Source organism: Leopardus geoffroyi, chromosome C3 (assembly GCF_018350155.1).
Source record: "Leopardus geoffroyi isolate Oge1 chromosome C3, O.geoffroyi_Oge1_pat1.0, whole genome shotgun sequence".
NCBI lineage: Eukaryota > Metazoa > Chordata > Mammalia > Carnivora > Felidae > Leopardus > Leopardus geoffroyi.
In genome coordinates, this window is record NC_059338.1 from 94,755,971 (window position 1) to 94,782,931 (window position 26,961).

At 37.0% G+C, this 26,961-nt stretch overlaps 1 pseudogene; it reads right to left on the reverse strand.

Moving 5' to 3' along the window:
* Positions 1 to 26,637, reverse strand: LOC123586616 (annotated as a pseudogene).
* Positions 26,638 to 26,961: the final 324 nt, after the last annotated feature.

Consider the following 26,961-nt stretch of genomic DNA (forward strand, 5'->3'; position numbering starts at 1 on the left):
TTACTGTTGGGGTGGCAGGTATTGGGGATAATATGATTTAGCCTTCTGAGCTTTCTGGGAAGACTTGGTGACCTTGCCAGCTCCAGCTGCCTTCTCGTCCACTGCTTTGATGACACCCACAGCAACCATTTGTCTCATGTCACAAACAGCAAAACGGCCCAGAGGAGAGAAACTCTCAAAACACACACAGGGTTGCCAGGAACCATATCAACAATGGCAGGATCATCAGATTTCAAGGACTTAGGGCCATCTTCCAGCTTTTTCCCCAGAATGATGATCAATCTTCTCCTTCAGCTCAGCAAACTTTCAGGTAATGTGAGCTGTGTGACAACACAGCACAGGTACCTATCCAGCACTGATTTGGTCTGGATGGTTCAGGATGATCACCCGAGCCATCAAGCCAGCTGTTTCCAATGGTGGCTCATTTTTGCTGTCAGCAGCCATACTGCCATGACAAACATCTTTGACAGATATGTTCTTGACACTGAAGCCCACGTTGTCACCAGGAAAGCGTCATGGTGCCTTTCAACAGATTTTGCTTCAGTTGTAACGCTGACTGGAGCAAAGGGCACCACCACGCTGGGTTTGAGAACACCAGTCTCCACTGGGCCCACAGGGACAGTACCGATTTCACCAATCGGTGTTGGTTGGATGAGTTGGTGGCAGCATGCAATCCAGAGGTTCAAGCAGTGTGGTTCCACTGGCATTGCCATCTTTACGGGTGACTTTCCAACCCTTGAACCAAGGCACGTTAGCCCTTGGCTCCAGCAGGTTGTCACCATTCCAACCAGAAATTGGCACAAATGCTATGTCCAGATTGTAGCCAATTTTCTTAATGTAGGTGCTGACCCCTTAACAATTTCCTCATATCTCTTCTGCTTCAGTATCTCTTCTGTAGGGTGGTTCAGGGAATCCATTTTGTTAACACCAACATGTAGGAGTTTCACAGCCAGGTGTGGAAGCCAGAAGGGCATGCTCACGGGTCTGCTCATTCTTAGAGATACCTGCTTCAAATTCACCAACACCTGCAGCAACAGGCAGGACAGTACAGTCAGCCTCAGATGTGCCTGCAAGCATGTTTTTGATGAAGTCTCTATGTCCTGGGGCATTGGTGATGGTCACATAATGCTTGCTCGTCTCAAATTTCCACAGGGACATATCAATGGCGATACTATGTTCACTTTCGGCTCTCAGTTTACCCAAGACCCAGGCATGCTTGCAAGGGTTTTTTCTCAGCAGCCTCCTTCTCCAATTTTTTCTATAGTTCCTTTGTCGATCCCACCTCAGTAATAGGTCAGATGACCAGTAGTGATAGACTTGCCTGAATGTATATATCCATGACAAACATGTTGCTTCAAGTCCTTTCCTTTCCCATTTTGGTTTAGGATTAGTGGTGGTTTTTATGTCACCTGTGGTCTGGCAGCAAAGCTGTATGAAAAAGCTCATTTTATTATTTTTAAAAATTTAAATAAACAGATCCCTATGAAAGATGCATAGATAGCATAACTACATTCTGTTCACCTTTATGAAATTTGAAACATTTTTTCTTTCTCTAAAAAGGAAAGCATACTTATTATTATTGTTATTATTATTGTTATATCACTTTATTTTTAATATCTTTCATAAAGATTGCTTAAAGACTAGAAGAAATTATAAAAAGAGCTTTTAGGAAATAAGATATAAAAGGAAAGGTTAGTAATCTAGCATGGACATATTCTCTGTTAAAGTTAAACTTTGCATTCAAAAATTTTAAAAAATCTTCAGGATTGGTAGACCACACCAAAGAAATTTTGAGATCTGAAGAATATAAAAATCAAAAATACTAATTACAGCAAATCTGAATATATGAAAGACATTTAGTTTGTCCTGGATAAATAAGAAGAAAATGTCTCAAATTGATTTTTTTATTTTTTATTATTTGAGACAGAGCAAGTGTGGAGAAGGGCAGAGGGGGGAGAGAGAATCTGAGGCAAACTCCACGCTCAGCCCAGTGCTGGACATGGTCAATCCCATGACCCTAGAATCATGACTGGAGCCAAAATCAAGAGTCTGGCACCCAATCAACTGAACCATCCAAGCACCCCTCCAATTGATTTTTATTTTACTCAGTCCTCTGAACTTTGATACTTAATTCTGAAAGGATGGCCTGGCAATCCTTCTGCATACTGGATACAATGCTATCAGAATATCTTCTTCCCTCACCCCTCCTTAAGAAATTACACACCTGCAATATATCCAAGGAAAATAATTTACGCTTTCCTTATTACTCTTGTGTCCTCCAGGTGGTATAGTCTATATAGTGTAGTGCCTTATAGTAACAAGTTACAAAATAGAAAGTAACGTTTTTTTGTCATTTTTTTTCTATCTTCTTTGCTACAAGCCATGGAAGACTAACACTGCTAAAAATAATACTTAGCTCAATGAAGGGATCATTACATACTTGTAACAGAAGGTAACTCTGTGGCCAGCCTCTGCCAAGTGAGTCTTAAAATACATACATCCTCCAAATGGTATGTATTTTGAGTAACTACAATTGTATTGCTTCAGGCAAAGTACTTGCAGACCTAAGACCAGACTGGCAGAATGTGCTGAACAATTAACTTTTGTATTAAATTAGAACTACTTTCTTTTAATTTCAGTTGATCGTAAGGCATAAAAGATAAAGAAGTTAAAAATAGCTGAAGGGTGTATGACAGAAAAATAAGTCTTCACTGTTTCAAATTTACTAGTAATTAAGACAGCTGTGAGAATAATGAAACATGCATAAGTCAATTTTCCCTCCCACCATATATTCAGGGAATTTTGACCTGAGTTTATAAAAGATCATACATTCACACAAGGAAGTTTGGATTTTTTTTTTTAATTTAAGGAAAATGCCATGATAAGTTCTTGCTTGTATCATATTTGTTAATTGTAGAGAAGTTAAGTGATACAGTATTTAAAAAACATTTTTAATATTTATTAAAAAAATTTTTTTAACGTTTATTCATTTTTGAGAGACAAAGAGAGACAGAGCATGAGCAGGGGAGGAGCAGAGAGAGGGAGACACAGAATCCGAAGCAGGCTCCAGGCTCCGAGCTGTCAGCACAGAGCCCGATGCGGGCCCAAACCCACAAACCGTGAGATCATGACTTGAGCTGAAGTTGGACGCTTAACTGACTAAGCCACCCAGGCACCCCAGCGATACAGTATTTTTAAAGAAGTAAATTAAAGTTGCTCAAACCCAGTAATTACTATTATAAAGTTTGTATTTTATTATATACAAATTTATTCAAAACTATATTCTATATAAATGCATTTAAATTTAGGGTAATGATATATCTATATCTATATCTATAGAATAGATAGATATAGATATAGTATAATTTTTCAAGACAGAATTTCAAAGCGAAGTATTAATTTGAACAATATTTATTGGCATTTTTGTACCATATATAAGACATTTTGGCAGGTATGGGAATAGAGATGTGTGTAAAGCATAATCACTTTCCTCAATACACAGACTAGGAAGTAAAATAAAGAAGATTACTGAATACTTGCTATATACACTAGAAAGTAATAGGTTAAAAATGTATAAGAAATACTATTTTTTGAGGGTGAGAATGAATCATTGTCAAGGGGAGGGGGCCGAGAGACAGGGAGACACAGAATCCGAAGCAGGCTCTAGGCTCTGAGCTATCAGCACAGAGCCAGACCAGGGGCTCGAACTCACAATCTATGGATGACTTTCACCAGTGACAGTTGAGGTAGAGAAGGAACAGTCTTGCCTTCTATGGCATGAATGTTGATGTGTTGAGGGATTATCAACACTCACTTTCTCAGTCATCTTCAACATCTCTCTAAACCCTCTGGGTAGCACCCTCAGGAACTTCTGCTTTCTATAACACCACTGCACAACAGAAATACAATGACAGCTACAAATTTCATTTAAAATTTTCCAATAGCCACATAAAAAGCAAAATGAAACAGAAGAAATGAATTTTAATGGCATTCTAAACCAATATACCTAAAATAGTGTTTCAATATGTAATTAACATAACAAAAATATGACAAGATCTTGCTACAGGTTGAATACTTATTTGTGTCTTCCCGAAGTTTATATTTTGAAACCTATGTAATGGTATTTTGAGGTAGGATCTTTGGAAGGTGATTAGGTCATGAGGATGAAGCACTCATGAATAGGACTAGAGTCATTATAAGAGACTCCAGAAAGCTCCTTCACCCCTGTTTCCATGTGAGGACAGGGCAAGAAGACAGCCCGTCTATGAACAGGATATAGGCTCTCACCAAACGCTCTATCAGTGTCTTATCTGGCACTTTCCAGCCTCCAGAATTGTGAGAAATAATTTTCTCAGATTTAGAAACCACCCCAGTGTATGGTATTCTGTTATAACAGACCAACAGACTAAGACAGGTCTCTTACATTCTTCTGAAGGCCTTGAATTTGGTGTGTAATTCATACACTGCATACTTACATCTCAATTCAGATTAGCCACATCAAGAGCAGAGTAGACATACGGGGTTAGCAGCTATCCTATCAATCATCACAGCTCTGCAAAGTGTCCTCATCTATGTGTTTGTCTCAAAAAGATAACTTAAAATCTGGCAGCCACATCTCATAGACTTAAAGGAGGGTAGAGACACACAAATAAAAATTTGTTTCTATGCATGCCAGTATTTCTTTATACATCTCCTGATTTTGCTCCTTCCTTTCTTTTTTTAAGCAGAAAATTATATTGTCCTGATCCATCTTGGGAAATGCTCTTTTTATTTACTTGTTTGTGCCCCTCCCGTGGTATTTTCCATATTACCCCATGCACCCCCCCACTAATGACAACTTGTTTGAGAATGCCTATTTAATGTTGCATTTCCACAATAATTAAAATTTATTTTGTTCACACCACGATCCTCAAATGCTGAAGAGTCAGCATGAACACTTACATTCTCCAGTTATTCCCAGAGGCAACTGTCCTCTGCAATTTGATGTAAAGTGCAGGTGTTAGAAATAAAAGTGGTCCTGAAAGCAGAGCTGTTGGGCACCACTGTTATGTTGTATTCTTCTTCTGGCTTGAAATTTGATGCTTTGATGGACATACTATCTGCATTAACTTGACAAATCTCCCCATATATATGCATTTAATGGATGAAAAGGCGAAGGCAAAGAGGAAAGATTAATTAGCATGTCAGAGGTCATGTAATGATACAGCGACAGAGACAGTAACAGAGGTACGTACCCAGGAAAATGAATTTGCAGGCATTTACACAAAATACTTGGAAATTTAATTTTCCTTGGTGAGAACCATAACACAGTACAAAAAACAGGAACTTCTGGGCGCCAAACACTTTATATGAATTTAAACTGCTCAGTCATATTAGCGTCATGTAAATGCTTCTGTATTACTTTTGTGTTTGTTGTCGATCTTTGTCACAGGAAAACTGATTTGTGTCTTTATATTGACCTTTCTAACAGTTGTTAGAAAGGTTCTAACAGTTGTTATGTGTTATGTAATCTAATGATCCGTGAGATCATTACCTGAGCCGAAGTCGGACACTCAACCGACTGAACCACCCAGGCGCCCCAAACATTAAAAAATTTTAAAAAAGAGAACTTGCAATTATAAATTCTTTCTCTGCCTTTTTGAGATGTAAATAATTACATATATAATGTTTTGTATATAATATCATATATGTAGTTTTAAACATATATAGTTTTCTTATCAGCGATACCCCAAGACCTGACCTTTACTACCCACCTGCTTCTACTCACTGACCTTTGTCCCACATTGTCCCTTAAGCTCTTCTTTCCAGTTTATCACTTAACTCAGACAAATGGAAACCAAAACCACTCCTCAAGTGATAGCAACTCTCCTGAGAAGATCTCCCACCTGCCAATACCACCCAGACCAGTTTGGTCAAAACCTTGAACTTGTACCTGCACAGAAGGACCATAGAGTGACTCTAGAATGACCCACAACAACCTTTACCAGATTATAATAGTAAAATCTCTGACCAAGGAGGAACACAGGCCTCATCTACATAACATACAATGTATGAATAGGCATGTTTCATTAAGGTGCAGGCGCAGCCTTATGCCTGTCTCTACATATGGTGACAAGGCTTCCCTATCTAAATATTCATCCTAACCCTGGGTAAAGGAACCCATTCACCCTTGCTCGGGGAGTCATGGCTTTGGAAGTTATTCCCCGTGGTCTCCTTATTTGCTGCAAATAAAGTTTACTTTGTGCGACAACTTACCTGGTGTGTCTGTGGCTCACCAAGAAGTGAACCCACATTGGTTCGGTTACAGTTTTAGATATACATAATTTTGGATATGTATATAGCTTTAGCCATATATATAGTTTTAGGTATTACATAGTTTTAGGTATGTGTATTTTAGGAATACATTCAAAAGCAATAATCAAAGATTTATGAATAAGGATACTTAATATATATGTATATATATATTATATGATTCTAAGTCTTTAGTGGTTCAACAGGAAGTTCTGTCTGGTTTTCATTTTCATATTAAGAATACAGCTTTGAAATGTAGCTCTGAAATGCATATATATATATATATATATATATATATATATATAAAATTATCCTCAGACGCAGTACTTTGAAAAATTCATTTGATTGTTTATTTTTTATTTGTATAGAATTTTTAAAAAAATTTTATCTCATTTTTCCATCATGATAAGTAGACTTATTATTATTTTTTAGATCTTGGTTCTTTACAATATAATAATAACTTCAAACCCAGTAAGGGTTTGGAATGAAAATATTGTATCTTGAAATATAATCATGATTTTATATGCATTCTATCTGAAATATGATTTATTGAAACAATCTTTGTCTTCAGAAAGTATCCTGTATAATTTAAGTGAAATATCTTTTGTGAGACTAAAGAAAAGGTGTAGGTTGTGTATTTTCTCTTAATAATATCCTGTTATCCTTTTATAAAGCTGCATAAGAAAGACTTCTCTTATGTTTGTGGGAAGAATAATTGCTAAAAGGAGATTGGTGACAATATAATTATATAATGTATCAGACAACATCTTAACAAATCATTGTTTATACCATGGCTCATTTCTGCAATGAAAAAATAACACAAAATGAAAAACAGGTCTGATTCTCATTTCATTTCAAAAAGTAAATGTCAACATATTTGAATATAATTTCTACAATTTCAGATTGTATAACTTATGATGGTATCATTATAGGAAGTGGGAGCTACCATTCTCCATTAATATGGTTTGATATTTTTCCAAAATAAAGTGTTTTGATCTTATCTTCAAACTAAATATATTTTCTCATGAAATATCTGCACACTTCCTCCACCTCAGAGAATTAAATATTATTCAAGAAAAGCTAGCACTGATTATGAAAAAGATAGAAGTCAAATTATCAACCATTTTATCTTTATTCAGTTATCATTTTATTGAATATCTGGCATACAGTAGGGTCCTTCATAAACACTTATTAAATAAATTAATCTTGCATATGGTAGTTTCTTTTTTTTTACAGTTTACTTTCATTTTTAGAAGTTCAATCTCTCTTTTTAAAGATAATTATAAGAAGTTTTTATAAAATAAATTTACAAGCACATTACTCTTTTACCAATTACCTTCCATAATAGTGTCTGAGTGACTAAATGTTTTTAAATATACTTCAATAGCATGAATATATTTTTGCTAATTATCTTCATTGATACTCTGCCTCTTCTTCTGTCACAAAAGAAGGATTGCTTTCTTATTTTCTGGTTCCTTCTCTTTCCACTTGAAGAGAACCATCATTTCACTATTGAGTCTCAACTCACCTGTATACTTAGCTGTTCCTTATTTATAACACAATTTCTCTGTCTCTCTATAGGTTGAAGTCTATTCTATATTCAGGAACCTCCCTTGACTTTACATTCTGTTCCAGTTACCACTTTTTGTCACAGTCTGTTCCATTTTTGAGACACATTTTTATTCCTTTCATGGTTTCTACTGATAAAAGCCTCAAGGCTATGGAATAGTTTGATAGTAATTCCTCATCTTGAAGATTCACATACAATGAGTTGTAAGAATTAACACCCGAATACTATACATATCTGAGGTCTGTGGTTTCAATTTCTCCTCAGTTAATTATTTATTTTCATGCAATTGTCTTGAAATGTTGTCAAGCTTCCTCTCTCTTGCTCAGGCTTGTGGATAGAATTTTACTAGCTCTTTTTTTCATGATGGTATAACTTCTCCGACCCCTAATTTTCTTCAGGAAGACCAGCTCCAGCTCCTTATGCATATGTAGCCTATTGCCTCAACCCTTCTTGAGTGACTATCAAAACCCCAGACCTCCATACTCCAACCTGGTCCAATTTCAACACTGTTTTCACACTCTATTTCAAATTTGCTACCTTTGGATTTTCACCCTCTATTCTCTTGAGATATGCATTCATTTACCTCTTGTGGATCTTCTATTGCTTAGTTCTTCTTTCTTGGTTTACTATTTTAGGGAAGCACTTTCTGTCCTAGCTCCCAAAGTACGGAAGAAAAGATGAATAAAAGGTGAAATTTGGAGACCTAAGATACTTTGCAGTATCCTTATTCAATATGAATGCTTGATGGAAGGGTGTCTTGGGATAAAATATTAGATTGGACATTTTCCTAAAAGTATTTAAGACTTTTTCTCAATTTTCTTCTACTTTAGAAGTGGCTACAAAAGATCTTATATTATTCTTGTTTATGAACTTTGATTATAATTGTCTGTCATTCCTTCTGTGTGAGTTTTAAGACTATTCCTTTATACACAATATTTTAAATATTTTGTGTTTGATAAGAGGGTTTTTTTATGTGCTGGGATGATTATTTATGAGTTGATCCTTTCAATCTAAAAAATGATTTTTGGTTATGGTAACTTATTTGTCTTGTTTCATTATATATTATAAAAAACTCCTTTTTTTGCAGAGAGTTTTGGATATTAGAACACATGAGATAATAAAATAGAAAATATGTGCCTTTAAGTAGTTTATATTCTAATAGAGGTAGACAGATTTTTAAATATATATATATGTTTATATATATGTGTGTGTATATATATATATATATAGGCATTTAAGCATGGCATGGGTAATGATTAAGAGAGAAATCAAAGGTAAGTAATCAAACAAGTGGATAGTAGGACATGAAATCAGAGGTGAAATAATGGAAGTAAGGTAGATTTTATAGGGACTTAAGGGTATTCAATAATAATATAGTTATTTGCATAAACTAAGACCCTTTTTAAAAATGAAAATATGAATTAATAATAACTATGCAAGGAAAATAGGCATAATCTGAAGTTTTCTTGGGTAAACCAAGACATAGGTTCACCTTAATTGTACATAATTTTAATACATTTCATGTTACTTTGAGAAAAGTGGGGAGACAGTCCATGTGTGTGTGTGCACGCTCATGTGCACTCACTCATGTGTGTGCAGGTGAGTGACATGATAATTTTTTATTTTTTTTTTATTTTTTTTTATAAGATTTTTTTTTCAACGTTTATTTATTTTTGGGACAGAGAGAGACAGAGCATGAACGGGGGAGGGGCAGAGAGAGAGGGAGACACAGAATCGGAAACAGGCTCCAGGCTCTGAGCCATCAGCCCAGAGCCCGACGCGGGGCTCGAACTCACGGACCGCGAGATCGTGACCTGGCTGAAGTCGGACGCTTAACCGACTGCGCCACCCAGGCGCCCCCAGTTTCTGTTTTTTTAAAGTTTATTTATTTTGAGAGAGAGAAAGCATCAGTGGGGGAGGGGCAGAGAGAGAGGAAGAGAGAGAGCATCTTAAGCAGGCTCCACACTGTCAGCACAGAGCCCAATATGGGGCTTGAACCTACAAACCACGAGATCACGACCTGAGCTGAAATTGGACACTTAAATGACTGAGCCACCATGCACCCCGCAGTATGCCAATTCAGTTTCTAACACAATTGTTTACCATCTTTGTGACCTTATATGAGTTAATTAACATCTCTGAGCATTTGTTTCTTCATGTGAAAAATGAGAATAATAGTACTAATATGGAATTTTTAATTAGGAGAAAAAATATGAAAGCTAATAAATATTATTCAAAGCTCATAGATATTATTTTTACTATTAGTATTATTGCTAACCAAAACTAAAGCAGAATATTTCAATTTGTAAGCATTCATAATTTGAGTTTCCTTAAAACATTGAATCATTATGTGAATTGAGAAATGAATTTCTGCACTTTCTTTTTTATTTCATTCTGAGAAGGCTATCTTTGAAGCATATAGCTATGAACTCCAGGAATTAATTTTCCAAAGTCAGCATAGACACAAAAAAGAACACATGATATAATTAAAAAGGAAAGTATCATGCTGCTACATCAGAAGCAGAGTTTGAAAAAAGAAGTAGGGATGTCATTTCATGGTGGGAAGCAGGAGGAAGGAGGCTAATTTTTTTTTAAGAAAAGAAATTAAGACATGTTGAAATAGCACTCAGCCTGCAAAGTCAGAGAAGGTTAAAAATATTTATGTTATTGTTGAACCAGCAAAGAGGAGGAGTCACCACAAGGTATCTATAGGCTTTAATGACAGAATTTTCCACAGTTCACATTTGAAAAACCTACATTTCCCATTATCTAGAATTGAATTTATTTGTGCAACGATTTATAGGAACATAAATAGCAAGAGTAATTTTATGACACTTAGCTAAGATTTTTACTACTACCTTTGTAAGTGGGAGGGTTGGTAGTAAATCCCCCAATAAATGGTACTTATATCATTTTATGTGCATTTGTAGATAAATACATAGATGCATAAGTTAGCTTTTGCTGCATAACAAATTATTCCAAAATGCAGTGGCTTAAAACAACAGCCTGTTATCTCACAGTTTTGTTGCTCAGGAATTCAGCCACATCTTGGCCAGGTTCTATGGTTCAGGGTCTGCAATCAAGGTAATGGCCTAGATGGTAATCTTAATTGAAGGCATAACAGGCTGCAGGGCTTGAAAGCAGGGAAGGACTTGCTTCCCAGCTCAATTATCATTGACAGGATTCATTTCTTTAGAGGTGGTTGAAGTGAGAGACTCAGTTTCTCGTTGGCTGGTGGCCAGAGGCTTGCTCAGTTACTTGCCACCTGAGCTTCTCTGCAGGGAAGCTCACAATATGAAAGCTGGCTTCCATCAAAGCAAGTAAGAGAACAAGAGAAGGTGAGCAAGAGAGAAGCCGAGGTCTGTCTTCTTGTTGCCTAATCTTTGAGCTTTTCACCATATTCTATTCATACGTAAATTACTAGGTCCAGCCCACACTAAGGAGTATGGATTATGTATAAGAGTAGAATACTAAAAGGAGAGGGTCTTTGGGAGCCATCTTAGAAACAGACTGCCACAACAGACCATATATACATACCCAAATATGTATATAATAATAATATGTATATTTATGTATATAATTATGCTGTATACATTATTTATATACATATTTATACACAAATACAGGTTTACATAAAATTCAAAATATAATTAATAATTACATATAATAAATATATTATACATATTTATTTATAAATATACATATGCAAGGATATACAAGTAGAAATATGTTTATGCTAAATACTGAGTAAATAATACATTTTTAGATTTAGGTTTATTTATTCTAAATTAATCATTTTGGTTGCAATTAAAATGTTCAGAATATACATAACTTCAAATATTGCTGGAGTGTTCTTGAAAATGTATAGTTTCAAATTTCACTTTTAATCAAGAATATCACGTATAGAATTTGTAGAGCAAATGAAGAATAGCGCTGTTTTCAATACTGGTGGCTAGAGTAACCCAATTTTGGTTGGCCACAGATTATCATATCTTTGACACCTTTATTTGCAGTTATTTACGTTTTTTTAAAAAGATTATCTTCATTTTTTAAATTTTAAATTCTTATTTCTTTTTAATTTTAGAGAAAGAGAGCATGACAGAAAGGGTGAAAAGGGGAGAGGGGCAAAAGAAGAGAGAGAGAGAGAGAGAGAGAGAGAGAGAGAGAGAATCTTAAGCAGGTTCCATGCTCAGCATGGAGCCCAATACAGGGCTTGATCCCAAGACCCTGGGTTCATGACCTGAACCAAAATCAAGAGTTGGATCCTCAACTGAGTGAGCCACCCAGGTACCCCTGATTATTTTCATTTTTTAATAACACTTTTGGCAAAGTATTTTAAGGCGTTAATTTCTTCAGATTTTCTTCAAACATTATTTTCAAGTTATGAAGCTAGTGACATACTAAGTGACAACTAATTAATGATAACCAGTTAATTTCTAAACAAATAAGTACAGGAGTCCTTGTTTCATATAAATATGAACATAAGAAAAAAACAGTAACAAGTTAAATTTAAATTATTATCAAAGGCAACAGAGGAAAAAAATATTAACAGAATGGGTATATTGACCATCTTACAAAAAAATGATCCCTAAGATAAACATTAATGTGATTAATATATTTCCAAACATGTTATATTTTAATATTAAAAATAGCTTGCTGTCAGAAAATTGTTGAATTATCTCATACTCTTCTGGGGGAATTCTAGTAGCAATAGTACTACATGTTCTTCTAATAAGGGAATTCACATTTTCTGGCTCATGGCTAATGTTACCTATAATAATAGCAACTTTCAAATGAATGTCAAGCTTGCTACATTTACAGAGGCCCTTTGGAGGAGCAAGCTAGGGAGGCTCATATCAGTTCATTTTCAGAAATCCTCTTTTGGGCTCTGATTAGTCAACTATTAAATAATGTAATTATTCAAAACCTGAGGTGAAATTCAAAATGCTGTATTTAAGAAGCACTATGGCACTGTCAGTCATCAGGGAGAATAGAGCTGACTCTTAAGTGTAACCAGAAGATACTGTTTGAATGACAGCTTAGGATAATAGAGCAGACGATAGCAGTTATAGGTGTTCTACAAATTACCTTTCAATCAATGGCTGCATGGGCATACTCATTTTCAAATTGTAATTCATATGGAAATGTACTGTGGCAGAGAAAGAAGTTTCCGAAAAAAAATAAATGTAATTTAAAGGTAACGATAAAATTGATCAATGTGAAATAATGTTGGCTAGCCCTATTCTCTATAGTTTATGATAGATACAATACATACTAGAAAGTAATTTAAAAATTAATATCACTTAGGAAACAGCACTTTAGAAACACAAAACACAGTTTTTTTAACAATGATAGTTTAATCTCTCTCCTTGCTTCTGAATAAGGCCACTAAAGTCTTTTTCATTTATTATCACTTCTTTACTAAAAATCTTAGAGTTGCAAGGCATCATCACAACTACATCCAGCCCTTGATTTATCATCTTTCATCAGATTCTTACATGTGACCTTAGTACTGCACGGATTACAAAGACATGGGATAAATACCACTTGAGACAAAAAGTGTACCAAATATAAACATAAAAAATATGCAATAATAATCTGTAATGCAACACTTGTTTATTTTCTGCCATTTGCAAGCCTGGGAGCCCTCTTTGTAGTATAGGGGCAAAGGACTTTAGCTTTCCTGGGGCACCTGGGTGGCTCAGTCATTTAGGTGTCAGACTTCAGCTCATGATCTCACAGTTTGTGTTTGAGACCCTCGTCCAGCTCTGTGCTGACAGCTCAGAGCCTGGAGCCTGCTTTGGATTCAGTGTTTCCTTCTCTCTCTCTGCCTTCCCCTTCTCTCTCTCTCTCGAAAATAAATAAGCATTAAGAAAACTAATTAAAAAAAAAAGACTTTAGCTTTCCTTATGTCCACAACTGATAGTCCCACTTCTGTAAATCCCTTCCTATCTAAATTTCTGTCATGTATTTTCCCCTTTTTAAAAACACATTTTCCGGGAGGGAAGATGGCGGCATAGGAGGACACTGGGCTCACCGCGTGTCCTGCTGATCACTTAGATTCCACCTACACCTGCCTAAATAACCCAGAAAACCGCCAGAGGATTAGCAGAACGGAGTCTCCGGAGCCAAGCGCAGATGAGAGGCCCACGGAAGAGGGTAGGAAGGGCGGCGAGGCGGTGCGCGCTCCACGGACTGGCGGGAGGGAGCCGGGCGGAGGGGCGGCTCGCCGGCCAAGCAGAGCCCCCGAGTCTGGCTGGCAAAAGCGGAGGGGCCGGGAGGACGGAGTGTGTTCCGACAGCAAGCGCGACTCAGCTTCTGGGAGGTCATAAGTTAAAAGCTCTGCTCAGAAAGCGGGAAGGCTGGAGGACAAAGGGAGGGAGAGCTGCTGAGCCCCCGGACAACAGAGCTCAGCTTGGCGGGGAACAAAGGCGCTCGCCAGCGCCATCTCCCCCGCCCATCCCCCAGCCAAAATCCCAAAGGGAACCAGTTCCTGCCAGGGAACTTGCTCGCTCCGCGCAAACACCCAACTCTGTGCTTCTGCGGAGGAGCCAAACCTCCGGCAGCGGATCTGACTCCCTCCCGCTGCCACAGGGCCCCTCCTGAAGTGGATCACCTAAGGAGAAGCGAGCTAAGCCTGCCCCTCCTGCCCCCGTGCACCTTGCCTACCCACCCCAGCTAATACGCCAGATCCCCAGCATCACAAGCCTGAGAGTGTGCAAGTAGCCCAGACAGGCCACGCCACCCCACAGTGAATCCCGCCCCTAGGAGAGGGGAAGAGAAGGCACACACCAGTCTGACTGTGGCCCCAGCGGTGGGCTGGGGCAGACATCAGGACTGACTGCGGCCCCGCCCACCAACTCCAGTTATACACCACAGCACAGGGGAAGTGCTCTGCAGGTCCTCACCACTCCAGGGACTATCCAAAATGACCAAACGGAAGAATTCCCCTCAGAAGAATCTCCAGGAAATAACAACAGCTAATGAACTGATCAAAAAGGATTTAAATAATATAACAGAAAGTGAATTTAGAATAATAGTCATAAAATTAATCGCTGGGCTTGAAAACAGTATAGAGGACAGCAGAGAATCTCTTGCTACAGAGATCAAGGGACTAAGGAACAGTCACGAGGAGCTGAAAAGCGCTTTAAATGAAATGCAAAACAAAATGGAAACGACGACAGCTCGGCTTGAAGAGGCAGAGGAGAGAATAGGTGAACTAGAAGATAAAGTTATGGAAAAAGAGGAAGCTGAGAGAAAGAAGATAAAAAAAATCCAGGAGTATGAGGGGAAAATTAGAGAACTAAGTGATACACTAAAAAGAAATAATATACGCATAATTGGTATCCCAGAGGAGGAAGAGAGAGGGAAAGGTGCTGAAGGGGTACTTGAAGAAATTATAGCTGAGAACTTCCCTGAACTGGGGAAGGAAAAAGGCATTGAAATCCAAGAGGCACAGAGAACTCCCTTCAGACGTAACTTGAATCGATCTTCTGCACGACATATCATAGTGAAACTGGCAAAGTACAAGGATAAAGAGAAAATTCTGAAAGCAGCAAGGGATAAATGTGCCCTCACATATAAAGGGAGACCTATAAGACTCGTGACTGATCTCTCTTTTGAAACTTGGCAGGCCAGAAAGAATTGGCACGATATCTTCAGTGTGCTAAACAGAAAAAATATGCAGCCGAGAATCCTTTATCCAGCAAGTCTGTCATTTAGAATAGAAGGAGAGATAAAGGTCTTCCCAAACAAACAAAAACTGAAGGAATTTGTCACCACTAAACCAGCCCTACAAGAGATCCTAAGGGGGATCCTGTGAGACAAAGTACCAGAGACATCACTACAAGCATAAATCATACAGACATCACAATGACTCTAACCCCGTATCTTTCTATAATAACACTGAATGTAAATGGATTAAATGCGCCAACCAAAAGACATAGGGTATCAGAATGGATAAAAAAACAAGACCCATCTATTTGCTGTCTACAAGAGACTCATTTTAGACCTGAGGACACCTTTAGATTGAGAGTGAGGGGATGGAGAACTATTTATCATGCTACTGGAAGCCAAAAGAAAGCTGGAGTAGCCATACTTATATCAGACAAACTAGACTTTAAATTAAAGGCTGTAACAAGAGATGAAGAAGGGCATTATATAATAATTACAGGGTCTATCCATCAGGAAGAGCTAACAATTATAAATGTCTATGAGCCGAATATCAGAGCCCCCAAATATATAAAACAATTACTCACAAACATAAGCAACCTTATTGATAAGAATGTGGTAATTGTAGGGGACTTTAACACCCCACTTACAGAAATGGATAGATCATCTAGACACACGGTCAATAAAGGAACAAGGGCCCTGAATGAGACATTGGATCAGATGGACTTGACAGATATATTTAGAACTCTGCATCCCAAAGCAACAGAATATACTTTCTTCTCGAGTGCACATGGAACATTCTCCAAGATAGATCATATACTGGGTCACAAAACAGCCCTCCATAAGTTTACAAGAATTGAAATTATACGATGCATACTTTCAGACCACAATGCTATGAAGCTTGAAATCAACCACAGGAAAAAGTCTGGAAAACCTCCAAAAGCATGGAGGTTAAAGAACACCCTACTAACGAATGAGTGGGTCAACCAGGCAATTAGAGAAGAAATTAAAAAATATATGGAAACAAACGAAAATGAAAATACAACAATCCAAACGCTTTGGGACGCAGCGAAAGCAGTCCTGACAGGAAAATACATTGCAATCCAGGCCTATCTCAAGAAACAAGAAAAATCCCAAATACAAAATCTAACAGCACACCTAAAGGAACTAGAAGCAGAACAGCAAAGGCAGCCTAAACCCAGCAGAAGAAGAGAAATAATAAAGATCAGAGCAGAAATAAACAATATAGAATCTAAAAAAAACTGTAGAGCATATCAACGAAACCAAGAGTTGGTTTTTTGAAAAAATAAACAAAATTGACAAACCTCTAGCCAGGCTTCTCAAAAAGAAAAGGGAGATGACCCAAACAGATACAATCATGAATGAAAATGGAATTATTACAACCAATCCCTCAGAGATACAAACAATTATCAGGGAATACTATGAAAAATTATATGCCAACAAATTGGACAACCTGGAAGAAATGGACAAATTCCTAAACACCCACACGCTTCCAAAACTCAATCAGGAGGAAATAGAAAGCTTGAACAGACCCATAACCAGCGAAGAAATTGAATCGGTTATCAAAAATCTCCCAACAAATAAGAGTCCAGGACCAGATGGCTTCCCAGGGGAGTTCTACCAGACGTTTAAAGCAGAGATAATACCTATCCTTCTCAAGCTATTCCAAGAAATAGAAAGGGAAGGAAAACTTCCAGACTCATTCTATGAAGCCAGTATTACTTTGATTCCTAAACCAGACAGAGACCCAGTGAAAAAAGAGAACTACAGGCCAATATCCCTGATGAATATGGATGCAAAAATTCTCAATAAGATACTAGCAAATCGAATTCAACGGCATATAAAAAGAATTATTCACCATGATCAAGTGGGATTCATTCCTGGGATGAAGGGCTGGTTCAACATTCGCAAATCAATCAACGTGATACATCGCATTAACAACAAAAAAAGAGAAGAACCATATGATCCTGTCAATCGATGCAGAAAAGGCCTTTGACAAAATCCAGCACCCTTTCTTAATAAAAACCCTTGAGAAAGTCGGGATAGAAGGAACATACTTAAAGATCATAAAAGCCATTTATGAAAAGCCCACAGCTAACATCATCCTCAACGGGGAAAAACTGAGAGCTTTTTCCCTGAGATCAGGAACACGACAGGGATGTCCACTCTCACTGCTGTTGTTTAACATGGTGCTGGAAGTTCTAGCATCAGCAATCAGACAACAAAAGGAAATCAAAGGCATCAAAATGGGCAAAGATGAAGTCAAGCTTTTGCTTTTTGCAGATGACATGATATTATACATGGAAAATCCCACAGACTCCACCAAAAGTCTGCTAGAACTGATACATGAATTCAGCAAAGTTGCAGGATACAAAATCAATGTACAGAAATCAGTTGCATTCTTATACACTAATAATGAAGCAACAGAAAGACAAATAAAGAAACTGATCCCATTCACAATTGCACCAAGAAGCATAAAATACCTAGGAATAAATCTTACCAAAGATGTAAAAGATCTGTATGCTGAAAACTATAGAAAGCTTATGAAGGTAATTGAAGAAGATTTAAAGAAATGGAAAGACATTCCCTGCTCATGGATTGGAAGAATAAATATTGTCAAAATGTCAATACTACCCAAAGTTATCTACACATTCAATGCAACCCCAATCAAAATTGCACCAGCATTCTTCTCGAAACTAGAACAAGCATTCCTAAAATTCATATGGAACCACAAAAGGCCCCGAATAGCCAAAGTAATTTTGAAAAAGAAGACCAAAGCAGGAGGCATCACAATCCCAGACTTTAGCCTCTACTACAAAGCTGTCATCATCAAGACAGCATGGTATTGGCACAAAAACAGACACATAGACCAATGAAATAGAATAGAAACCCCAGAACTAGACCCACAAACATATGGCCAACTAATCTTTGACAAAGCAGGAAAGAACATCCAATGGAAAAAAGACAGTCTCTTTAACAAATGGTGCTGGGAGAACTGGACAGCAACATGCAGAAGGTTGAAACTAGACCACTTTCTCACACCATTCACAAAAATAAACTCAAAATGGATAAAGGACATGAATGTGAGACAGGAAGCCATCAAAACCTTAGAGGAGAAAGCAGGAAAAGACCTCTCTGACCTCAGCCGTAGCAATCTCTTACTTGACACATCCCCAAAGGCAAGGGAATTAAAAGCAAAAGTGAATTACTGGGACCTTATGAAGATAAAAAGCTTCTGCACAGCAAAGGAAACAACCAACAAAACTGAAAGGCAACCAACAGAATGGGAAAAGATATTTGCAAATGACATATGGGACAAAGCGCTAGTATCCAAAATCTATAAAGAGCTCACCAAACTCCACACCCGAAAAACAAATAACCCAGTGAAGAAATGGGCAGAAAACATGAATAGACACTTCTCTAAAGAAGACATCCAGATGGCCAACAGGCACATGAAAAGATGTTCAACGTTGCTCCTTATCAGGGAAATACAAATCAAAACCACACTCAGATATCACCTCACGCCAGTCAGAGTGGCCAAAATGAACAAATAAGGAGACTATAGATACTGGAGAGGATGTGGAGAAACGGGAACCCTCTTGCACTGTTGGTGGGAATGCAAATTGGTGCAGCCGCTCTGGAAAGCAGTGTGGAGATTCCTCAGAAAATTAAAAATAGACCTACCCTATGACCCAGCAATAGCACTGCTAGGAATTTATCCAAGGGATACAGGAGTACTGATGCATAGGGGCACTTGTACCCCAATGTTTACAGCAGCACTTTCAACAATAGCCAAATTATGGCAAGAGCCTAAATGTCCATCAACTGATGAATGGATAAAGAAATTGTGGTTTATATACACAATGGAATACTACGTGGCAATGAGAAAAAATGAAATATGGCCTTTTGTAGCAACGTGGATGGAACTGGGGAGTGTGATGCTAAGTGAAATAAGCCATACAGAGAAACACAGATACCATAAGGTTTCACTCTTATGTGGATCCTGAGAAACTTAACAGAAACCCATGGGGGAGGGGAAGGAAAAAAAAAAAAAAGAGGTTAGAGTGGGGTGGGAGAGAGCCAAAGCATAAGAGACTGTTAAAAACTGAGAACAAACTGAGGGTTGATGGGGGATGGGAGGGAGGGGAGGGTGGGTGATGGGTATTGAGGAGGGCACCTTTTGGGATGAGCACTGGGTGTTGTATGGAAACCAATTTGACAATAAATTTCATATATTAAAAAAAAAATAAATAAATAAAAACACATTTTCCACTTTTCTCATTATATTATATCTCTATCCTCAACTGAATTCTCTTCTACTTAAAGCTAACCAAATTAAAAACCTTGACCTTCCATAACAACTTCCTCAATATTACCATTCTTTCATAAGCAAGATTTCTGACATGGTGGCCGACATGTTATATTCACCACTCGCTTACCTCCCACTTATCTGGTTTACCTACTGAAATTTGGTGTTAATCCTTTCCTCTCTGGGAACTCCTATGGACATTTCCCAGTATCTCAAATGGAATTGCATCTCTAAGGGATTACATATTCTGAGCAAATTTCTACCCTCTATTTTCCTTTCCCTCTGGGTACACCTTAGTCCCTTAATGAGTAGAGTGATAGAGTTGGTGTCAGGTGTTGTAATAGTGGGGGAACAGAGCAGATTTCCTCAGGAATCAGCTCTCATACAATTGGAGAATAATGGTGGTGGTAGCTGATCAGTGCTCTGACTAGAATGACTTTGTATATCCGATGTAGAAACAGAGAGCAGTGGGCTATTTCTTCTAGTTTACTCCGTTATGGGTTGAATTTTGTCTCTGAAGTCTTTTTTTCCCTTCAAATCTTTATTTATTTATTTATTTAGAGACGGTGTGAGTGAGTGGGGGAGGAGCAGAGAGAGAGGTAGAGAGAGAATCCCAAGCAGGTTCCTTCCTGACCGTGCAGAGCCCAAGGCAGGTCTTGAACCCAGGAACCGTGAGATCATGACCTGAGCCGAAATCAAGAGTATGGGGCTTAACTGACTGAACCACTCAGACACCCCTGAATTTTGTCTCTCAAAAGATGTTGAATTCTAACCATCAGTGCCTGTGAATATGACTTTATTTGGAAATAGGGTATTTTCAGTTGATCAAGGTCATTCAGGCAACCCTAATCCAATATGAATATGTCCTTATAGAAATGGGAAACTTGGACAAAGAGAACATCGTGTAACATTGAAAGCAGATCAGGGTGATGCACCCGTTGCCAAGAAATGCCAGACATTGTCCAAAAACAACCAGAAACTAGGAAAGAGTCATGGAACATATCTTTTGTCACAGCTTCTCAGGAACCAGCCCTGCTGATACCTTGACCTTGGACTTCTAGCCCCCAGAGCTGTGGAATGATACATCTCCATTGTTTAAGCTACCTAATTAGTGGTACTTAGTTACAGCAGCCCTAACAAAGTAATTGTGAAAATAAATAAAGGAAAGTTCATTAAAAATGGAGTTGGGAAAATAAAATAAAATAAAATAAAATAAAATAAAATAAAATAAAAATGGAGTTGGGAATCCCTGAAAGGGGACCTCTCAGGCACTACCACCAACCCTAAGAAGGAAATCTGGAATTCTCCAACTGGGAGAAGCCTACTTTACACACCTTAGTGTAGGGAGAAAAAAGTTTCTCCTTGCCCAGCAACAGTTCAGCCAATGAGAAGCTGCCACATCCAGCCTGTGAAAAAGTACAACAGCCCCTCCAGCTTCCTTTTTTCCTCTATAAAAGCAAATCCCTCCTCTGTTCTCCAGACTTGCTTGTGGTCAACCAAGGTTCTGAGCTGTCAGCACAGAACCCTATGCGGGGCTTGAACTCATGAGTGGTGAGATCATGACCAGGAGTGAAGTTGGATGCTCAACTTACTGAGCCACCCAGGCACCCCTGGATCTTTTTCTCTTTCTTTCCTTTTGTTTCTTTTCATTTTTTTTAAGGTCAACATAATGAACTCAAATTGGTCAAAGTGTTAAGAGATCATTATATTCCGCTTCTGTCAGTTTTATTAGAAATGCACTTGTAGGAAAACTTTTTTTTTTAAAGGGTACATTTGTTTCCAACAATGAAAAATTTCTGGAATTGTAAACATTCATGAATTTTCTAAATGAGTAATAAAAGAGATTTTATCAGGTATGCAAGAAAGTTATCATTTTAGACTATAGAGGTTTAAATAACGTTTATTGCAATTTATTACTGTAAAAACAGAACACACGCTATATACAAAGTTGAAATAAAATGCTGATGTATATGTCAGCGCGAAAAGCATTGTGTCCTGGCTCTTGGCACCGATGCACTAAAGAATTAGAGACTGGCTTCCAAAGTGAAAGCAGAAAATGGTTTTATTAAAGCAACAGTATATTCTCTAGGGCAGAACAAGCAGGTTCCCTGAGGTAGAACCAGTCTCTAGGTTGTTTTGGGATTGGATTTTTTTACGGTCTCTAATGGAGGTTGCTTCCAATCATTTGGGAGACTCCTCCCACAGGTTTGGAGGGGGAGTTTAGATCCTAAAAGACTTGTACCAGACTAGTCATGGCAGCCCCTCCCCATTGGGGATGACTGTAACCCCCATTATATAATGGGTGTACGGGTCACCCTGGGGCAGAGGTGTAGAGGTCTCCTCTTCCAGAGTGCATGCTCTGGTCCTGTGGCTCTTGGTCTGTTAGCCTCAGGGTCTCGGAAGCCACAAGGTCAGAATGTTGTGCCCCTGGGTTTCAAATGTGTAACCTCTTTATATCATCATCCTTGCCTCCAGTTCATGTCTAACTAACTGCCTACTCTATCATTCCTCCCTCAAGGACTTGGGACTCTGAAATCTTTCAGGTCAATGAAGGTTCCTCAGGGCATTCCTTCCACTGCTTACATCTAGCTTTTACCTAACATATATACGAAGGCATAATAAAAAATGGCCCATGATATCACTTTCCAGAGATAAATATTATGCTCATCCAGCTAATTTTTTTTCTATTTTTAGTTATAGTTCTATAATCTTATTTGAAATGTATCATCAGTATTTCCATGTGTCATAAAGTAATAATAGCAAAAAATGTTAGCTATTATATGCATATCAATTGGGCACCTATTCTCTGCCAGTATGGGATAGTATGGATTCATCTTATACTTTGACATAAACATTATATTTGTTTTCATTGTTAGCTGTTAAAACTGAAAACTTAGAGATTTTAATTATATAAACATTTTTATGCTTCTCTGAATATTTCTCTTGTGTAAATTCCTGGGTCTTTATACTGCCATTTAAAATGCTTTTGGCAAATATTACAAAATTGCACAACAATATTATATTAAATTACAGTGAATTTAGAAAATTATGAGTGTTCATTTGGCTCAACCCTACCAATACTGGATGTTATATTAAAAAACAAAACACAAAACAAAACTAGCAATTTGGCAGCCATATTGTTAGTCAAATCTAGCAGCTAATTTACATTGCTTTAAACATTAGATACATTTATGAGTCATTAATACTCTTTTTTAATTACCTTTTGCAATACACATTGAGCTGTTTCTTTCTGAGATTGTTCCCAATGAAAGATCATATCCTGGTTATATTCCGATTATATAATCTACCCGTTGCTTTGCTTCAATGGATTAGATAAAATCAGCTGGTAGACCCAACTGGAACCATCAAATTATCTTCCTCAGCAATTTAGAATTGGAAAACCACAGAATTCAGTAAGTTGCCATTAGTATCTTTAGGAACTACTATCAAGTTGCGTTTGAGCAGCCACTGCTGGATACGTTCATGATGAAGTAGATGATGGAGGGTTACATATGTTCACTATTCCAAACGTGCCACATCAGCATTGTTCAGTATGATGGCTGCTATCTACTGCTATGGTGGCTCTTGATTATTTGAAATGTGACTAGTGGGGCTGAGGAATTGAATTTCTAATTTCATTTAATTTTAATTAACTTAAATTTAAATAAATAAAAACTATTGTACTGAACAGTGCGATTGTAGACAGAAAAGGCCGAAGGTTGCATACAGAGAAAAGAGAAATGAAAGATTCTGTTGCATTGGAGAAATGGAGAGAATTAATGATAATCTCTAAGTGCTTTTGAGCTTCATGTTTTTTTGTTCCAGTTCCCAGTGAAGTTAAACTGTATATTTCCTGCTCTGAATTCAGTGATACTAAATGCTAGCATCATAAATAATAATTTAGGTCATTTTTCAGGTCATTTTTCCACTTGTGTTTTCTGCTTGACTCAAACTGTGAAACATACATTTTCCTAGAAAACTGTTTATCCAACTGGGAATTTAACAATGATAAGAATTCACTATTTTTTTAAAGAACATTTTCTTCATATGGGATGGTGTGTCTCTATTTTGTTGATAAGAATAGTCTGCACTCCTTAATTATTTTTTCTGTTTACTAGCTAAATGATTTCTGTTTTTTTAGGTTTTTTTTCTTCCCTCTTCCTATTTATTGTAATTTGAATAATGTCTTTAATGCCATATAAAGAAATAATTCTTCTAAGCAGCAGGCCAGGTGTTTTTCTATCAGAAAAATTCTACCTGAGTTAAAAAAAAATATTCCAACCTTACTTAAATTCTTTCAGGGAATGTAAAAAACTAACCAAACTATAACTGATGTTTACATCATAATACTTATCATTGATATCAAAACTAGAAAAAAGTATGAGAAAAAATTATAGGCCAATCTCATTCCTAAATATGTAAAATCTTAAGCAAAATATTAGTAGATCTCAGTAATGTATAAAGAATATATCATGATATAATTGGGTTAAGCTCAGGTGAACAATTCAAGATTTATTAAAAAATAGTTTTAGAATGTTGCTAAATAATTACAGATATAAGTAAAAACCACAGAAAGAAGTGCTTTATAGGACAACATTGTCAATAGTTCTAAAACTGATGAGAAGTCACAATGTAATTATAGTTAAAAACCTACAAAAATTCTCATGAAATGGGAAAAATTGATTGCTTTGTCTACAATTTCTGGATCAGCAAAAGGCCATTTAGAGCAAAGATACTCTTGATAAAGAATAATAAGCTTATAAGACATATTCTATTAACTGTCAAGAATTATTATTAATTATTATTATTTAAACCCATACAATATTAGTATTAGAATAGTGAAATTGGCTCTAGGAACAGATTACAGAGCCCAGATATTGTCCCATACATATATAAAAACTTTAATTCTGAGATATGGGACATTACAGACCCCAGAGGAAAAGAGACACTGGTCAATATATGATGCAGAGAAAAGTGATTACCCATATAGGGAAAGAAGTCACAGCACTCACACTATGCTCAAACAATTCCATCAATGTGAAAGGTCAAGCTTTAAGAAACTCGAAGAAAATTATATACAAATATTTTTACGGCTTTAGCATAAGAAGGGGTATTATGAACAGGATAAATTTGACTACAATGAAATTAGAGAGCTCTCGCTCTCCCTCTCTCTCTCTCCTCTCTCTCTCTCCCCTTGGTTCATTAATGTACACTGTGGGGATGTCAAAGAGGCAAATCACAAGTTGGGGGAAATGTCTGCACCAAAAATGATCAACAAAGAATTTTGTACACGTGATGACAATACTGAGTGCTTCTACAAATTCATAATCTTAATAACAACAAAACAATAGAAAAATGAACAAAAGATATAGAAAGGAAACATTTCTTTACTCATTCACCAGATATTTACTTAGCATCAATGTATACTAAACAGTGTTCTGGATGTAATATATGTTGTTACGGAAAAAGCACATAGATTCTTTATTCTCACAAAACATATTCTAGTGGTGGCAGACAAAAAATAAATGAAATAAATAAGTGCAATGGAGAAAATAAAGCAGAAAAGGTAAGGTAAGTTAAAGGGGTAAGGAGATTTCCATTCGAAGGAGGTTCTCAGTAAGCAAGTGACCTTTGAGAAATGATCTGAAAAAAACAATGAAAGGCACATCATGAAGTTGTTGGGGGGAAAAAAAACCACTTTCCAGGCAGAAGGAAACCTGGGAGCAAAGACTCTGAATGTCAAGTGTGTTTGATAAACTCATAGATCAACAAGAAGCTTAGTGTAATTAAACTGGAACAAGAGAAGACTTGATAAAATGAAGAAGGAGAAGTAATTGGGGATCAGGACAAACAAGCTCTTATCAGCCACAGAGAGACTTTGGTTTATATCATATACACTCAACTCTATTCACATCAGAGAAATGAAAGTTCAGACCAAAACCAATATTATTTTATGTCACTAGAATAAAAAAACTGGTTCACAATTACAAATGTTGGCAGGGATATGAATAAACACCAGTTCTTGCTGGTAGAATTCTAAATTCTAGTGCACTCTTTGAAAGCAATGCATTTATTGATGACCCATTAATTCCATTTCTAAATTTATAGAGGAAGCCTTGTATACATGCTCCAGGAGATATATACTAGAGGATATTCATGATAGTACATTTATTGGATCAAAAATTGGAAACAAACAACCCAAATAGCCTTACATATAGATATACAATGAAGTGTTGTATAGCAAAGAAAATGAACTAAAACTGTGGTAAAGATAAACTTTATATCTATAATGTTGCATAATAATCATGTTGTAGGAGACTATATTCAGAATGTACCATTTTTAAATGCTTATAAAGGGGTAAACATTTATCTTATTTATGGAAATATAAATATGGGATAAAGGAATACAAAAACATAAGAAATAACAGACACAAATTTCTTAGTGACAACCTCTAGGAAGATGGTGGGGTGGAATGGAGAAGGGGAAGGAGAGAGTCAAAATAAGCAGTTGACGATACTGGTCCAGTTCCCAAGTTGAGTACTGTAGGGGCGCAGAGCATGCTGCCCCCAAATGCGCGACTTTGACATAAAGATGATTTTGAGGTAAAAGTATTCAAAACCCAGCAGATGCAGGAAAAGTGCTTTCCCTCCCCCTCAACCACCTAACTTTACATTGGAAAGGAGAGCCTCTACCAGGAAGAGAGCTATTAATAGAGACTACTCTTTACCTAAGGAACTTACCTGCATAGTACAGCAACCTTGTTTTTCCAAACATCTTTCACTTTCTTGTTAAAGAGCTTTCCCCACCTTTGCACCCTCAGACTCCCACTCCTCTCCTTAGCTCATATAAGCTTCATGTTGTTTCACTGTCCTTGGAATTTCATGTCTATATGGATTCACCATAGTATGCCTATTAAATTTGAGTTTTTTCTGTTAACCTGTCCCATGTCAATTTGATTCTAGGTCTAGATAGAAAGACCATAGTGCAGAGGAATGTCTCCTTCCCTGACAGTACTTAGTGCATAGGTTTTGTGAAGTTTATACATATATATGCATACATATATATTTATGCATATATATGTAAATATATGTATGCATA